Source organism: Mustela nivalis, assembly GCF_964662115.1.
Source record: "Mustela nivalis genome assembly, chromosome: 8".
NCBI classification, from domain to species: Eukaryota; Metazoa; Chordata; class Mammalia; order Carnivora; family Mustelidae; genus Mustela; species Mustela nivalis.
The window spans coordinates 15,367,605-15,385,192 of record NC_139027.1 but is presented as its reverse complement, the minus strand read 5'-3'; the positions used below and the strand labels follow the sequence as shown (position 1 = coordinate 15,385,192).

General features: G+C 37.1%; 1 protein-coding gene across 1 annotated transcript in view; it reads right to left on the bottom strand.

Annotated features, from left to right (window-relative positions):
• Nucleotides 1–1,131: 1,131 nt before the first annotated feature.
• Nucleotides 1,132–17,588, bottom strand: part of TDRD15 (tudor domain containing 15) — a 117,135-nt gene continuing 100,678 nt past the window's right edge. Inside the window, exon 4 of the mRNA XM_082745617.1 lies at nucleotides 1,132–1,200. The gene's annotated coding sequence lies outside the window, so the exon portion shown is untranslated. The remainder of the gene's footprint in view (nucleotides 1,201–17,588) is intronic.

The following is a 17,588-nucleotide window of genomic DNA, read 5'->3' as shown; positions in this document are numbered from 1 at the left end:
CACATTATCCCCAAAACTTAATGGTTCATTACACTCACAAACCCATAATTTATGTAAGCCTTGGTGGGGGATGTCTTCCCTCTTCTCTACATCTGGTGTCCCATGACCAAAAGTAAAGGACCCACTTTTGATTTTGCATGTGTGTATGGTGAGAACGCAATTAAGCCTCTTAACAAATTTCAAGTTTATAATCCAGTATTATTACCTATAGTCACCATGCTGTACATTAGATCTGTAGAATTTATTCACTCTGCAAACTAAAATTCTGCACCATTTCGACCAATATCTCCCTTATCCCTAGCTGCGAGTTCTTGAAAGCCACTATTCTACTCTCTGGTTTTATGAGTTTGACTTTATTTTTGTTTTATTCGGGGGTAGGATCAGAGAGAGAGAGAGAACAGGAGTGGGATGGGGATGGGCAGAGGAAGAGGGAGAGAGAGACTCTTCAGCAGTCTCCACACCCAGTGCAAAGCCCAACACAGGGCTCATTGTCATGACCTGAGTCAAAATCAAGAGTCCGACACTTAACTGACTGAGGCACCCAGGCACACTGAGTCTGACTTTTTTAGATCACAAATGAGTGAGATTATGCAGTATTTCTCTTTCTGTGTCTGGCTTATTCCATTTAACATAATGACTTCTGGTCCACCCATGTTGTCAGAAATGGCAAGATTTCCTTCCTTAAAACTGAATATTCCACTTTGTATGTATGCATGTGTGTGTACATATATTTTCCATTTGTGTATATTACACATACATCACATATATTGTATTTTCTTTATCCATTCATCCACCAATGAGCACTTGGGTTTTTCATATAACTTGACTATTGTGAATAATGTTACATTGAACATGGGAATGCAAACATCTCTGACAGTGATAGAGAAGTTAATTAGCTTGATTGTGGTAATCACTTCAAAATGTATACATACTTTGAACATCACACTGTACACCTTAAATGTACACAATTTTTGCTGTCAATTATGCCTGAATAAAGGGGCAGAAAATGTAAAGGACCCACTTTCAAGATGGCTTACTCACATGGCTGGCAAGTTGGTATTAGTTGTCAACTGGGAGGTTAATCAGGGCTGGGGGCCAGGCAGGGATCTTGGTTCTTCACCTTCTGAGCCTCTCTAAGGTCTGCTTGTATTTCTTTACAATAGGATGCCTGGACTCCAAGAGAAAGCATCCCAAGATAACCTGGCAGAAATGAATTACATTTTTGAAACTTGTCTTTTGAAGTCAAATAATATCAGTTCTGCCAAATCTCATGTCAGGGCAGTCATGAAGTCCCTCCCAGTTTTAAGTGCAAGTGACATTGATTCCATCCCTCAATTGAGGGAGTAACAAAGTTCTAGAAGAGCACGTTAAACAAGACATACATTGTGGCTGTTTCTTTGGAAAATACAAATGCCTGAAACTAATATTCACTGCATGTGAACTCGAATTTAAATAAAAACTTAAAAAAAATTAAAACTACAGAATTTTTTAAGAAGTTACAGATTACCCAGTAGTGAAATTGCAGGGTCATAGGGAAGCTCTATTTTTAATTTCTTGAGGAATCTCCACACTGTTTTCCAAAGTAGCTACACCAACTTACATTCCCACCAACAGTGTAAGAGGGTTCCCCTTTATCCACATCCTCTCCAACACACATTGCTTACTGTCTTGTTCATTTTGGCCATTCTATCTGGTGTAAGGGGATATCTCAATGTGGTTTTGATTTGAATCTCTCTGATGGCTAGTGATAATGAACATTTTTTCATGTGTCTGATAGCCATTTGTATGTCTTCATTGGAGAAGTGTCTGTTCATGTCTTCTACCCATTTTTTTGACATGATTATCTGCTTTGTGTGTGTTGAGTTTGAGAAGTTCTTTATAGATCCTAGATATCAGCCTTTCTTCTGTACTGTCATTTGCGAGTATCTTCTCGCATTCTGTAGGTTGCCTCTTTGTTTTGTCAACTATTTCCTTTGCTGTGCAGAAGCTTTTGATCTTGATGAAGTCCCAAAAATTCATCTTCGCTTTTGTTTCCTTTGCCTTTGGAGACATGTCTTGAAAGAAGTTGCTGTGGCTGATATCGAAGAGGTTACTGCCTATATTCTCCTCTAGGATTCTGATGGATTCCTGCCTCACACTGAGGTCTTTTAACAATTTCAAGTTTATCTTTTTGTATGGTGTAAGAGAATGGTTGAGTTTCATTCTTCTACATATAGCTGTCCAGTTTTCCCAGCAACATTTAATGAAGAGACTTTTTCCCACTGTATATTTTTTCCTGCTTTGTCGAAGATTATTTGACCATAGAGTTGAAAGTCCATATCTGGGCTCTCTACTCTGTTCCACTGGTCTATGTGTCAGTTTTTGTGCCAGTACCATATACTGTCTTGGTGATCAAACTTTGTAGTAAAGCTTGAAGTCAGGCAATGTGATGCCCACAGTTTTGTTTTTCCTTTTCAACATTTCCTCAGCAATTCGGGGTCTCTTCTGATTCCATACAAATTTTTGGATTGTTTGCTCCAGCTCTTCGAAAAATGTCGGTGGAATTTTGATCGGAATGGCATTGGAAGTATAGATTGCTCTAGGTAGTTATAGACATTTTAACAATGTTTATTTTTCTGATCCATGAGCATATAATGGTCTTTTATATTTCTGTGTCTTCAATTTCTTTTATGAGTGTTTTGTAGTTCCTAAAGTACAGATCCTTTACCTCTTGGTTAGGTTTATTCCCAGGTTCTTATGGTTCTTGGTGCTATAGTAAATGGAATCAATTCTCTAATTTCTCTTTCTGTATTTTCACTGTTAGTGTATAAGAAAGCGACTGATTGGGGCGCCTGGGTGGCTCAGTGGGTTAAGCTGCTGCCTTCGGCTCGGGTCATGATCTCGGGGTCCTGGGATCAAGTCCCGCATCGGGCTCTCTGCTCGTCAGGGAGCCTGCTTCCCTCTCTCTCTCTCTCTGCCTGCCTCTCCATCTACCTGTGATTTCTCTCTGTCAAATAAATAAAATCTTAAAAAAAAAAAAAAAAAAAAGAAAGCGACTGATTTCTGGACATTGACTTTGTATCCGGCCACATTATTGAATTGCTGTATGAGTTCTAGTAGTTTGAGGGTAGAGTGTTTTGGGTTTTCCATATAAATTATCATGTCATCTGCGACGAGAGAGAGTTTGACTTCTTCATTGCCAATTTGGAAACCTTTTATTTCTCTTTGTTATCTGATTGCTGTTGCTAGGACTTCTAATACTATGTTGAACAAGAGTGGTGAGAGTGGGCATCCTTGTCATGTTCCTGATCTCAAAGGGAAGGCTGTGAGTTTTTTGCCATTAAGGATGATATTTGCTGTGGGTTTTTCATAGATAGATTTTACGAAGTTGAGGAGTGTTCCCCCTACCCCTATACTTTGAAGCGTTTTAATGAGGCATGGATGATTGGTAAAGATTTCAACACAAGATACTGTAAAGTATATATCCACAACATACAAAGAGCCCATACAAATGTTAAAATTCAAATGCGATGTAGTAAAAAATACAAATGGAATTCCTTCAGAATGGGAAACCAATGCCAATAAAAATAGGAAAATCTGTTCAACCTTAGTAATGTGAGAAATATAAAATAGAGAAACCACTTCAAAGACATCAGATTGACAAAACTTCTAATATGAGTCAATGTTGGCAATGAAATTAAGCAATTAAAACTCTCATTACTATTCGTCAGAATTTCAGTGACTATCTACTTTGAGTGCTAGGCAGTATCTGGTAAAGTTGATGATATACATGACCTATGATGCAATTTCCATTCCTAAGTATATCTATTACAGAAATACTTATATTCACTAGGAGACAAGTTTACAGAACAATGTTTATTGTAATATTACTTGTAGAGTGGTAAAAAGTTAAAAATAATGCAAATGTGCATTAGTAAGACAATGACTATATACATTATGGTATATTTATATAATGGAGTAATACAACAGTTAAAGTACATGAATGGAATTCACAAAATATCAAAGTACATGTAAAAATACAGTAAGGAACAAAAAAGCAAGTTGCAGTCTGGCATGTCAATATTATGTCATTTGTATAAAGTTTTATAATATTAAAAACAATCCTATATATTTTTATGGACATATACTTATGTTGAAAACTCTGAAACCATGTACAGTCATATTAAACACAAAATTCAATAGTAATTACTACAGGAAAAGTAGGAAAAGAAAAGGCAGAATGGGATTAGTTTTGGTACCTGATAACCTTCAACTTCATGAAAAATGTTTTATTTGAAATCAGAGGCAAAAATGACAATTTTTAATGTTAGCCAATGTGTGTTTATTATACTCAAACATGCATTTTTGCATGTTTAAAGTGTATCTTACTGAAGTCCTGTGTTTATACAACAGAGATAGATAGAATGAACCTTATAGCTAATGTAACTTAACAATCCTTTTCAACCATGAGCCAAAACTCATTTTGCAGTTGTAGAAATCGCATCCAGAAAGAAAAATTGACTACCTTAAAGCTACAGAATAGGTTAAGCAATCTACATATTCAATGCAATCCCTATCAAAACACCACCAGCATTTTCCACAGAGCTGGAACAAACAATCCTAAAATTTATATGGAACCAAAAAAGCTGCCAAATAGCCAAAGGAATGTTGAAAAAGAAAACCAAAGCTGGAGGTATCACAAGTCCAGACTGCAAGCTGTGTTACAAAGCTGTAATCATCAAGATAGTATGGTACTGGCACAAAAACAGACACACAGATCAGTGGAACAGAATACAGAACCGAGAAATGGACCTTCAACTGTATAGCCAACTAATCCTTGCCAAATCAGAAAAGAATATTCAATGGAAAAAAAACAGTCTTTTTCAACAAATGTTGTTGGGATAATTAAATAGCCACATGCAGAAGAATGAAAATGGGCCACTTTCTTACACCATACAAAAATATAAATTTAAAAGGATGAAAGACCTAAATATGAGGGAGGAATCCATCAAAATCCTAGAAGAAAACTCAGGCAGCAACCTCTTTGGCCTTGGCCCCAGCAACTTCTTCCCAAGACACATCTCCAGAGGCAGGGGAAATAAAAGAAAAAATGAACCACTGGAATTTCATCAAATAAAAAGCTTTTGCATGGCAAAGGAAACAATCAATAAAACTAAAAGGCAACCAACAGAATGGGAGAAGATATTTGCAAATGTCTTATCACATAAAAGGCTAGTATCCAAAGTCTATAAAGAACTTAATAAACTCAACATCTAAATAACAAAAAATCCAGTCAAGAAATGGGCAGAAGACATGAACAGACATTTCTCCAAAGAAGACAAGTGGCTAACAGACACATGAAAAACTGTTCAACATCATTTGGCCTTGGGAAAATACAAATCAAAACCACAATGGGATACCACCTCACACAAGTCAGAATGGCTAAAATAAACAAGTCAGGGAACAACAGATGTTGGTGAGGATGCAGGGAAAGGGGAACCCTCTCACACTTGGTGGGAATGCAAACTGCATTCTGCAAATGAAAACTGGTACGGCCATTCTGGAAAACACTATGGAGTTTCCTCAAACTCAAAACAAAAATAGAACTACCCTACCATATATATATACACACATATATATATGTGTATATATATGTATATGTATATATACATACATACATACACACACACGTGTGTGTGTACATATACACACATATACATATACACACATATATACATTGTGTGTGTATGGTGTGTGTATATGTATGTGTAAAGGAATATTACTCAGCCATGAAAAAGAATGAAATCTTCCCATTTGCAACAACATGGATGGAACTAGAGGATATTATGCTAAGCAGGTTAGGCAAAATGAGTCAGTCATAGAAAGACAAACACCATATGATTTCAGTCCTATGTGGAATTTAAGGAAAAAACAGGTGCACATAGAGGAGGTGAAGGAAAAATAAAATAATATGAAAACAGAGGAGGCAATTCGTGAGACTTTTAACTATAGGGAATAAACTGAGGGCTGCTGGAGGGGAGGTGGGAGGGGGAATGGTATAATTGGGTGATGAGCATTAAAAAGGGAACTTGATGTAATGAGCATGGGTGTTACATACAACTGATGAATCACTAAATTCTACCAATGAAACTAATAATACACTATATGTTACCTAAAGTGAATTTAAGTAAAACGTAAATTTTAACAAAGCTACAGTATGGGTTATTAACACAAATGGACAGTCTTCTGAGTCCCAGATAAGCCCTTTTCTTCTACACCTATTTCAGAAGGATTTTAAAGTGTGATCTTGGCCACATCTGCCTGACCCAGACAGGAGTGACAGGGTAATAACCCTTCCATAGCAAATCAGACAGAATAGAAGAGGAGAACTAGATGAACCTTCATACCTTGGCAGGAGAATAGATTATAAATCTAGGGACTAAAGTGGGGGCTAAAGTCCCCACTGAGACAAAAATCACTAAGTGGCCTTGGACAAGTCATGGTAGCTAGCCTCCTTGAGCTCTTCCCTTCATTTGTCAAACAAGCCTCACAAAACTGACATATCCTATACAGGGCTTTCCAGGTTCATATGAAAAAAGGGGTTTGAAGCTCTGATTGCAAGAAGCTGAGAGATAGCAAAGGCTTTACCTTATCATGTATACCTTCCACATGCAACTATGTCAAAAAGGAAGATAAGATCCCACCATTAAAGAATCATTTTTTTTTTTAATTCAGCATTGCCTTCTCTAGTGAATTCTGTTAGAAGAGGAAAATATCTTCTTCATGAGATGTGAAGCTTTCAATGTTCAGAATGAGTTTTGAACAGTCCAGAATTGGTGACTTCCAGGAGAAAAGGTATACAGGGTGTGGAACACTCACATGAACACCTGGTAGTGTGCTAGAGTCCATTCATTTTACCTAAGCTTAAACCACTTAGGTGTCTCCCTCTAAGCCCAGATAAAATAGCCAACCATCCTACAATCCAGGAGACTGAATAGAGCATGGACCCGAACCAGCTTCTATCTCCAGACAAATATTTAAAATTTTCAAGTCTTGTAAATAATTTAAGTAGCCTAATACTCATTAACTTTAATGTATTCTGCACAACTGCTTCTACGAAATGTTAACTGTTCTGTTTTCTTCTATTTTTTTTTTAAGCTTAATGAAGCTTTTAGTCTTATTGTGAGCAGCATCATTTATGATGGAAAATAGCCTCCTTGGATAGGAAAAAAAACTCTCTCAAAACATTGGAAGATAAAGGCAAACAAATTGTTTAGATCACACTCTCTGTTTTCCACCTGACCAAAAGCTATCTATCACCTTGGCTGGGATCCTGTGTTTCTGAAAGTTAGTACTGACTTCTACAAACATCTATTCTAAAAGGGTTGCCTATTTCACAAACATGCTGCATCAATAAACAGGAGGGTAGGAGATTTTGGCTAAAGTCCCCACTGAGACAAAAATCACTAAGTGGCCTTGGACAAGTCATGGTAGCTAGCCTCCTTGAGCTCTTCCCTTCATCTGTCAAACAAGCCTCACAAAACTGACATATCCTATGCAGGGCTTTCCAGGTTCACATGAAAAAAAAGAGGTTTGAAGCGCTGATTGCAAGAAGCTGGGAGATAGCAAAGGCTTTACCTTATCATGTATACCTTCCACATGCAACTATGTCAAAAAGGAAGATAAGGAGAGAAATTAGAACCGGAAGGCTACTCACACCTTTTCTCTGTGGCTGAGGTACTTTCCTTAACTCCACTCATTTACTACTCAATTCTCCACTCTTCATCTTCCTCTACCCAATATTTTACAAGATAGAATTCCATTTACTATACAAGCAAAGTCTTCCACTGTAAGTGGCTCAATTCCTCCCGCCCACTTCCTGTATTTCTCATGCTACTTCATTATCCCCAAAGCTCAAGGATTTAACTGTTGCACTGAATCACACTCTCTTGTACTTTTTTTTTAAGATTTTATTTATTTGACAGACAGAGATCACAAGTAGGCAGAGAGAGGGGGGAAGCAGGCTCCCTGCTGAGCAGAGAGCCCGATGCGGGGCTCAATCTCAGAACCCTGGGATCATGACCTGAGCTGAAGGCAGAGGCTTTAACCTACTGAGCCACCCAGGTGCCCCATCTTGTACTCTTAATGTACATCACTAGGCCAAGGGGAGAGTCTTTGCATTTAGGTGGAAACTGAACTCAAATACACTTATTTTATAAATATTATAAGAATGCTGCAGGAAGGGCACCTGTGTGGCTCAGTTGGTTGAACATCTGACCTTTGGTTTCAGCTCAGGTCTTGATCTCAGGGTCTTGAGCTGGAGCCCTGCATGGAGCTCCATGCTCAGCATGAAGTTGGCTTGAGATGCTCTCTCTCCCTCCCTCTCCCTTGCTCCTCTTCCCATTCACACTCAGTACATACATATATGCATACATACATACATAAAATATTTTTAAAAAATTAAAAAGGAATGCTGCAGCAGGTCTTATTAACTGCTCTCCAATCCAGCTATGTTCAAAATTGGATTACAAGAAAACAAAGTTTTCTTAATCTGCATTCGAGATTAATTAACATTCTGTGCCTTCTTCCCAAATGCCCTTTCACTTATGCCTGCAATAAACCTGAGATAGATAAAGAAAAACTGAGGCACCATTCATTTATGAGATTTCTCCTTAGGGACAAAGAACATCATTAACCTTTGCACTACAGTCTCCCACTCTCCATAAATAGATCCTCACCTTACTTGTACACAGACGGTGGCTCTAATCCCCTTGCCCCGGGAGCAGTGTGCATTTTTCTACTTGAAAAGGTGATTTAAATTTCCGGTCAGATTCCCATGAGCACTCTGTAAACTCTTTCTATGACATTTGACCCTTATATTGAGAAGTCATGCCCTGGGCATATTTTAATCAGTTAAGGTAAATTGACAGGTAATCTGGTGTTTTACTTCTTATTAAATTTATAACATCGTTTCTTTGAAAATCAGTCTCTTCAGTTTAAAGAAGTCACTCATTCTTGATCTTTTGAATTCTCTTTAATACAAAAGCACACTGATCTGCAAGAAATTTCAGGACTGAAGTATGGCAAAGATGAGACAGATGCTTCACTTTGTATGACATAATAATTGTTTTTATCACACCACCTATATTTCACTAAGGGAATATAAGAAACAGGAGACAATTACTGCTAAGTTAAGAGCTTTTCTTGTTTTCTACATGACTTAATCTTCAGATCTTTCCATTAAAGCTTCCAAATAGAAGCAAATATCTATATGCCTGATTTTACAAGGTAGTAGGCTCAGGGCTATCAAAAGGAGCCTCTGTCCCTGTCTGTTGACCAGTTGCTGTGCAAACCACTGTGCTTAGTTGGTGATGAGGTGATAAAGACAATAGCATCTGGGCTCCAGAATCTCCAGTGTGGTGGGGGAATGCAGTCACATAAACAATTACCATTCGGTGTAATAAATGCTATTAAAAAGGAAAGAAGGACACAGATAAGGGACCCTAACAAAGACTGATCATGAGGTTTAAAAACAGTAGCTGTTTTGGAGGATGAGAGAAGAAATAAAGGCAATAGAATGAAACAGGAAACCTTATAGGTTGTATTAGGAAGTTTGGATTTTGCCTTGAAAGCAATACAAAGTTCCTGCAGAATTTTAAAGCAGAGGATGGCGTCAATTTTTTTGAAGGACGGTCTGTAGTATGAGGGTGGACTAAAAGAAGAGACAATCTGGAGACATAAAAAAATTAACCAAGAGATGGTGGCAGCCTTCCTTAAGGATTGGCAGTAGAGAGGGTCATAAAGGAATTGATTTAGAAAAATATTTAGGAGTAGAATCAATAGGACGTGGTGATATGCTGCATGTAGAAAGGGAGGGGAAAAGGATTTTATTTTATCTTATTATTTTTATTTATTTATTTATTTTTTCGTGGGAATGCATTCAATGTGTCTCCACTAAATGTAATGTTAACTATAGTTCTTTAGTAAATGTCCTTTATCATATTTAGTAAATTCCCTTCCATTCTTTTGTCCTTCCATTTTTTTAATTATTTCTTTTCAGTGTAACAATATTCATTGTTTTTGCACCACACCCAGTGCTCCATGCAATCTGTGCCCTCTCTAATACCCACCACCTGGCTCCCCAACCTCCCAACCCCGCCCCTTCAAAACCCTCAAATTGTTTTTCAGAGTCCATAGTCTCTCATGGTTCACCTCCCCTTCCAATTTCCCCCAACTCCCTTCTCCTCTCCATCTCCCCTTGTCCTCCATGCTATTTGTTATGCTCCACAAATAAGTGAAACCATATGATAATTGACTCTCTCTGCTTGACTTATTTCACTCAGCATAATCTCTTCCAGTCCTGTCCATGTTGATACAAAAGTTGGGTATTCATCCTTTCTGATGGAGGCATAATCTCCATAGTGTATATGGACCACATCTCATCCATTCGTCTGTTGAAGGGCATCTTAGTTCTGTCCACAGTTTGGCAACCGTGGCCATTGCTGCTATAAACATTGGGGTACAGACGGCCCTTCTTTTCACTACATCTGTATGTTTGGTATAAATACCCAGTAGTGCAATTTCAGGGTCATAGGGAAGCTCTATTTTTAATTTCTTGAGGAATCTCCACACTGTTTTCCAAAGTGGCTGCACCAACTTGCATTCCCACCAACAGTGTAAGAGGGTTCCCCTTTCTCCACATCCTCTCCAACACACATTGTTTACTGTCTTGCTAATTTTGGCCATTCTAACTGGTGTAAGTTGGTATCTCAATGTGGTTCTAATTTGAATCTCCCTGATGGCTACTGATGATGAACATTTTTTCATGTGTCTGATAGTCATTTGTATGTCTTCATTGGAGAAGTGTCTGTTCATATCTTCTGCCCATTTTTTGATATGATTGTCTGTTTTGTGTGTGTTGAGTTTGAGGAGTTCTTTATAGATCCTGGATATCAACGCTTCAAAGTATAGGGATAGAGGGAACATTCCTCAACTTCATAAAATCTATCTATGAAAGACCCACAGCATATGAAAGACCCACTATAGCATCATCCTCAATGGGAAAAAGCTTGCAGCCTTCCTGTTGAGATCAGGAACAGGACAAGGATGCCCACTCTCACCACTCTTGTTCAACATAGTATTAGAAGTCCTAGCAACAGCAATCAGACAACAAAGAGAAATAAAAGGTATCCAAATTGGCAATGAAGAAGTCAAACTCTCTCTCTTCGCAGATGACATGATTCTTTATATGGAAAACCCAAAAGACTCCACCCCCAAACTACTAGAACTCATACAGCAATTCAGCAACGTGGCAGGATACAAAGTCTCTGTACAGAAATCAGTGGCTTTCTTATACAATAACAATGAAAATACAGAAAGGGAAATTAGAGAATCAATTCCATTTACTATAGCACCAAGAACCATAAGATACCTGGGAATAAACCTAACCAAAGAGGTAAAGGAACTGTACTCGAGGAACTACAGAACACTCATGAAAGAAACTGAAGACACAGAAATATAAAAGACCACTCCATGCTCTTGGATCAGAAAAATAAACATTGTTAAAATGGCTATACTGCCTAGAGCAATCTATACTTTTAATGCTATTCCGATCAAAATTCCACCAGTATTTTTCAAAGAGCTGGAGCAAATAATCCAAAAATTTGTATGGAATCAGAAGAGACCTGAATCGCTAAGGAAATGTTGAAAAACAAAAATACAACTGGGGGCATCACGTTACCTGATTTCAAGCTTTACTACAAAGCTGTGATCACCAAGACAGCATGGTACTGGCATAAAAACAGACACAAAGACCAGTGGAACAGAGTAGATATGGACCCTCACATATGGACCCCCCAGATATGGACCCTCAACTCTAAGACAGTCTCTTCAATAAATGGTGCTGGGAAAACTGGACAGCTATATGTAGAAGAATGAAACTCAATCATTCTCTTACACCGAACACAAAGATAAACTCAAAATGGATAAAAGACCTCAATGTGAGACAGGAATCCATCAGAATCCTAGAGGAGAACATAGGCAGTAACTTCTTTGATATCGGCCACAGAAACTTCTTTAAGATATGTCTCCAAAGGCAAAGGAAACAAAAGCGAAGATGAATTTTGGGGACTTCATCAAGATCAAAAGCTTCTGCACAGCAAAGGAAACAGTCAACAAAACAAAGAGGCAACCCACGGAATGGGAGAAGATATTTGCAAATGACAGTACAGACAAAAGGAAAAGGATTTTAAAATAATGCAAGTATAGCAGTAGGCAAGGATATGTTATATTTGATATGCCTGGGATATCTTGATGAAGATCCATAATAAGTCACTAAATATACAGAACTGAAACCCTGGAGGGAGATGGGGTCTAGGGGTATAGTTCTAAACCTTGTCACTTATAGGCAGTAACTAAAATGAATGCTATTGCCATTGGAGATTGAGGGAGTATATACACTGAGAAGAGAACAAAACCTCGAGAAGCATCCACTTTGAAGGGATCCCATAAGGAAAAAGTGCTTGCAAATAAAACTAAAAAGGATTGGCTAGAGGGTAAGAGGAAACAAGGGGTGTGTAGTGAACAATATAGCAATATAAAATAGATATTCAAAAGAGAAGAAATATTGCTCAGCATGAATGGACAGCCAGCTAGGTAGCAGAACAGATACGTAAGAAGAATGTGCCATCAGTGGTTATGCATCAGAGGTAACTGAGTTTCAGAAAAGCAAAATCAATGCACCTACAATTAATAAGTATTCTGCACACCTAAGGATTCACCCACCAGTTTCAAAAAAGGAGATATACTTGGGATCAGAAAGATCTGAATTAAAATACGGTGCCTGTCAGTGACAAGAGACATGATCTTGGGACATTCAAGTGAACTCAGACTGTCTTCATCTGCAAAATGAAAATAATACTTCCACCTCACAGAATTATTGCAAGGATTACAGATATAAAGAGCTTAGCACTGTGTTTAGTACATAGTAATGCTTATTAGCAAATGCCTATTGAATCTGAATGAATTATTTTATTGGAGTGCCTACCCTCTAGGGCCTTACAATTCTTACACAGGAATGGTCACTAAACTGCCTAATTGCAGACTTGGCTTCTCTCCTGTCTAATCTGATTCCATTCAAACATGGCCATCATCTATTAAAAAAAAATAATAAGGATAGGAGGCTGAGAATAAGGGAAAAAGTCCTTCTAAAATACATTCCAGTATTAGATCACCAACTGTTGTGGTTCTGAGTATATAAGCCCAAAGGCAATTGATAGTGATGCTCACTGTGTGAAGAACCTTCTGCTGACTCTGAAGAGGGGAGAGTAGCAAAAAAAGAAAAGAATTTAAAACAGAAATAGAAACAAAAGCAAAAACAAAAACCTGACAGCACTAGGAATACCATGTCTGGTCAGGAAAAAGGTGATAAATACCAAGAAAAGTACCTTCACATCATCATATGTCATAAGTAAATTAGTAAAAATAGAGTAGTTTACTTTCCTGGAAAGGAAGCAACAAAAGAATGTAAATATTTGGGGCATCTGGATGTCTCAGTCAGTTAAGCTTCTGCCTTTGGCTCATGTCATGATCCCATGGTCTTGGGATTGACCCTTAGTTTGGGCTCCATGCTCAATGGGGAGTCTGCTTGGCTCTTTCCCTCTGCCCTCCCCTCCCACTTGCACTCTCACACTCTCTCAAAAATAAAATCTTTTTAAAAAAAAGAATGTAAACATTTTTTAATCCCATTTCACTTATTCTCTTCTCCATAGATTCTCTAGAATTGGGTAGCCAAGAGTTCCAATTTAAGTTCAACCATGACCCTAATCATATTACTCACAATTTTTGAGGGTTTTTTTTTTTTTTTTTTTTTACGTAATCTCAACATAGGGCTCAAACTCACAACCCCAAGATCAAGTTGAAAGCTCTTTCAATTGAGTCAGCCAAGCACCCCTATTACTTAATATTCTAAGCTTTGGCTTTCTCAACTATAAAATGAAGATAAAAATACATTATACAGCATACATATAATAATACACTCTAAATCCTAAACATAATGCTGGCATGTATTATGTACTCTAGCTATTTGTTAATTCATTAACATTAATAATAGCAGTTGTATGGATACAGCAATTGAATCTCTTTGATCATGTTCATCCTCCCTCTGTACCACCAATAACTATTTCCAGCCCCCTCTCCCATGCTCTCCATCACCTATGGCCCTCCTCACAGAAAAATCCACACAGCTGCTATCCAGCCAACTTGCTGGGTCCTACACCAGAGGCAGAGTCCTTTTCTGCTCTGAAAAAGAATCATGAAACCCAAAATCCACTGTGGTATCTTAGAAGTAGCACCAGCCTAGGGGACAGTCTTAGTTCTGCCACTTGTGAATCCAGTACCTTATACACGTCACTAAGCTTCTGTGAGTTTGTTTCCATATGTGCACAGCAGGAACAACAGGGCTATGGAAATAGGACTGTTTTGATAAATTACATGATGATATTTATGCACACATAAACATATATACATACATATATATGTGTGCATACATATATGCACACAAACATATATACACACACACTAAAGAGCACTAAAATATATTTTAAAATATAAATAAATATATAATAAAATAATATAAATTAAATAAATTAAAAGTATATAAAGCAAAAGATATTAACAAACCCAAAAGGATAAGTTGACAGAAAATCAATAAGAAATATTAACCTTAGTGACATAATAGACCAGAGAGACTTAATAGATATATACATAACCTTCCATCCAAAATCAGAAAAATATATTCTTCTCAAGTGTTCATAAAACATTCTCCAGGACAGATCACAAGTTAAGCCACAAAAGAAAGGTCAATAAATTCAAGAATACTGAAATCATATCAAGCCATCTTTTCCAACTACAATGGTATAAAACTAGAAATCAATTACAAGAAGAAAACTAGAAAAACTAAAAGTACTTGTTTTTTTTTTTAATGTTTTATTTATTTGACAGAAAGAGAGAGCAAGCAAGCACAGACAGGAGGAAGAGAGAGAAGCGGACTCCATGCTGAATAGACAGCCGAATATGGGATTCCATCCCAGGACCCTGGGATCATGTCCTGATCCAAAGGCAGATGCTTAACCAACTGAGCCACCCAGGCACCCCCAAATACTTGGAGAGTAAGCAACATGTTATTGAACAACTACTAGGTCATATAAGAAATGAAAAAAGAGATTTTAAAAAAACCCAGAAACAAATGAAAACTGAAATATGATATACCAAAATCTATGAGATGAAGCAAAAGTGACTCTAAAATAGAAGGTTCATAACAATACACAGGCCTACTTCAAGAAACAAAAGAAATCTCAAACAATTTTATACACGAAGAAATAGAAAAAGAAGAAAACAATAAAAAGTCAACCTACTGAAAAGGAGATATTTGCAAATCATATGTCTGATAAGAGGTTAACATTCAAAATATATAAAGAACTCATACAAATCATTAACAAAAAAAACTAATTAAAAAGTAGGCAGAGGATCTGAATAGACATTTTTTCAGAGAAGACATAAAGATGGCAATCATGCACATGAAAAGACATTCAACATCACCATCCATCAGGGAAATGCAGATCAAAAGCACAATGAGATATCACCTTATATATGTCAGAGTGACTTATCAAAAGATAAGAAGTAACAAATGGTGAGGATGAGAAGAAAAAGGAACTCTCATGCACTGTAGGTAGGAATATACGCCACTATGGAAAACAGTATGGAGGTCCCTCAAAAAATTAAAAATAGAACTACCATATGACCTAGCAATTCCATTACTGGGTATTTATTCAAAGAAAATGAAAACACTAATTTGAAAAGATATATGCACCTCTATGTTCACTGAAGCATTATTTACAATAACAAAGGTATAGAAACAACCTAAGTGGCCATCCACAGAAGAATGGATAAAGAATATATTGTGTCTGTGTGTGTGCCATAAAAAAGGAAAGAAATCTTGCCTTTTATGACAATGTGAATGGACCTTGAGGGTATTATAAGTGAAATAAGTAAGACAAAGACAAATACTGTCTTATATGTGGAATTTAAAAAACAAAATACATGTATTTTATATGTATTTATATGTGGAATTTAAAAAAATAAATAAAAAACAAAATACAGAGAAAATACTGGTGATTGTTAGAGGAGACTTTCGGGGTTTCAAGTGAAATAAGTGAAGGGAATCAAAAAGTACAATACCCATTTGAACACAAATAAATCATGGGGCTATAATGTATAGCATGGAGAATACAATCAATAATACTGTATTAAACTTGTATGGTGACAGATGGTAACTAGACTATATTGTGGTGATCTGTTCACAATGTATACAAATGTCAATTCACTATGTTGTACTCCTGAAGCTAATAATATTACGTGTCAATTATAACTAAAAAAAAAAGTGGGTAAGTACATAAACACATTTCATAGAAAAAATAGGTAATCACTGACACTTAAAAAGACATTTAATTGAAGTCATAATTAATGAAATGATAGGGGCACCTGGGTGGCTCAGTGGGTTAAGCCGCTGCCTTCGGCTCAGGTCATGATCTCAGGGTCCTGGGATCGAGTCCCGTATTGGGCTCTCTGCTCAGCGAAGAGCCTGCTTCTCTCTCTCTCTCTCTCTCTCTCTCTCTCTGCCTGCCTCTCCATCTGCTTGTGATATCTCTCTGTCAAATAAATAAATAAAATATTTTTTAAAAATGATAATTAAAATATTTTTAATAAATAATTTTGGCATTCATAAATGGTATTTATGTAGTTGGAACCATCTCTGTAGCCTCCACTACGAACTGTGATGGGACAAAGTACTAAAATCTTTTCCATTAGTGACAATTAATAATAATGTACATCTATATAGCAATGTACCATTTATACTATACTCTCTTATATTACTTTAAAATGAATTTTCACAATATGCTATGAAGTGAGCATCTTGATCTGCATTTCCATATTGATAAACTAGGATTCAGAAAGTTTAAGTAATTTTCTCTGGCTAGCCCAACTAGTAAATGCTGTTCTTGAGCATTAACAAGATAGGTCTTACTTCAAATCCCATGTTCTTTCATTGACACTTTCTTTGTATATCTTCCCATTCTACTCTAATTTTTTACTATTGCATGAATTAACTTTTCAATTTTGAAAAAGAAACAAATAAAATAAAATAGCTTTAAAAATAAGTAGGTAATGAGAACAGGAGAAATCTAGGGATTTAGTAAAGTCTAGATCTAGGGGAAAGATGTCTTAATTAAGAATGAATGGACAAAGAGACTCAATCTCACAAAACAAACTGAGAGTTGCTGGAGGGTGGGGGTTAGGGTGGTGGGGTTATGTAAAATAAAAGAAAAAAAAGAAGGAATGGACAAAATTCACCACATAATGTACACAAAAAGATGCTATATCTTAAAAAGAAGAATACTATAATATTCAAGAAGCAAGAAAACAGTATACTGGGATGCCTGGGTGGCTCAGTTGGTTGGGCGGCTGCCTTCGGCTCAGGTCATGATCCCAGCGTCCTGGGATCGAGTCCCACATTGGGCTCCTTGCTCGGCGGGGAGCCTGCTTCTCCCTCT